The sequence below is a fragment of the Rhinoderma darwinii genome, chromosome 4 (assembly GCF_050947455.1).
Source record: "Rhinoderma darwinii isolate aRhiDar2 chromosome 4, aRhiDar2.hap1, whole genome shotgun sequence".
Lineage (NCBI taxonomy): Eukaryota > Metazoa > Chordata > Amphibia > Anura > Rhinodermatidae > Rhinoderma > Rhinoderma darwinii.
This window is the reverse complement of record NC_134690.1, coordinates 17,348,361-17,349,556: the sequence shown is the minus strand read 5'-3', so window position 1 is coordinate 17,349,556 and position 1,196 is coordinate 17,348,361. Positions and strand designations below refer to the sequence as shown.

At 46.2% G+C, this 1,196-nt stretch overlaps 1 non-coding gene across 1 annotated transcript; it reads left to right on the top strand.

The window, feature by feature from the left end:
- The first annotated feature begins 347 nt into the window (after positions 1–347).
- Positions 348–430, top strand: TRNAL-CAG (transfer RNA leucine (anticodon CAG)). Its single transcript has one exon. It is a non-coding gene; the product is annotated as a tRNA-Leu (tRNA).
- Positions 431–1,196: the final 766 nt, after the last annotated feature.

Genomic DNA, 1,196 nt, shown 5'->3' with positions numbered 1-1,196 from the left:
TGCGGCAGTACAGGGCTCCGTGGTCTCGTACTCTGTGATCACACATCGGATACTTCATCACTATACACCCGTGCTTCTTCCTCCAGTGTGAAGTGTATCAGCGTTACCTAGCAACAGACCGCGCTGACGTCCTACTGTGTCATATGATCAGCGTGTCATGCCCATCTCCCGTCTGTAGAGGCGCTAGCAGTACGGCCATGCTGCGGTATACAATGTACTGGGGAAGCCATAGCGTGTCCGATGTCACTGAGCGTCCCTCTCTTGTCAATGTGTGAATAGTAAGTTATATAATCACATCATTGGCAAGCACAGGCTCTACAATCCGTACTGGTACTCATGGACTCGTAGTCAGGATGGCCGAGCGGTCTAAGGCGCTGCGTTCAGGTCGCAGTCTCCTCTGGAGGCGTGGGTTCGAATCCCACTTCTGACAACAGAATTTTTACCTTTTGTACTATGAAGCAAAGTTTACCCGTTGTTTAAGTTATATTTTAGGAAGAAAATGGAAAGACATTAGGCTAGATTGGGATTAATATAGAAGCAATTATTAATATATATTTTGATACTATTATTATAATGTTGCTATATCTGTGTGTTTGTAGGTTGTTTTCTGTTGTGTACACTATAGTGATCATCTGTGGGCAGTCAGTGCATCGGACATGCACAGTTGTGTCGTAGACTGTGACTGTAGACTTTTTTTTACTGGCGCCTTGCGAAAGTAACATAATATTGCTTGTTGCTTGTGTGACATGCTAGGAGCCCATGATTTTAGAATTGTTAAGTCTGTGTTCACACATTAGGAGCCTCCGTTGCAGATTACGTAAAAAATCCTGAAAAAAAAGCACAGAATGCAGCGCTATTTTCTCTGGGAAAATTACGGAAACCTGGCAGAACCCATTAAAGTAAGGGGCTGTTCACATCACCGTTCATTTCCGTTCCGGGGTTCCGTCGGAGGGTTCCGTCGGGTGAACCTCACAACGGAAAGTGAAACTGAGGGCCTGTTCACATCACCGTTCATTTCCGTTCCGGGGTTCCGTCGGAGGGTTCCGTCGGGTGAACCTCACAACGGAAAGTGAAAGTGACAGCACAGCTTCCGTTTCAGTCACCATTGATCTCAATAGTGACGGAAACATCGCTAATGCTTTCCGTTCGTCACCATTCCGTCTGGTTTCCGGTTTTCCGACGGAATCAATAACGCA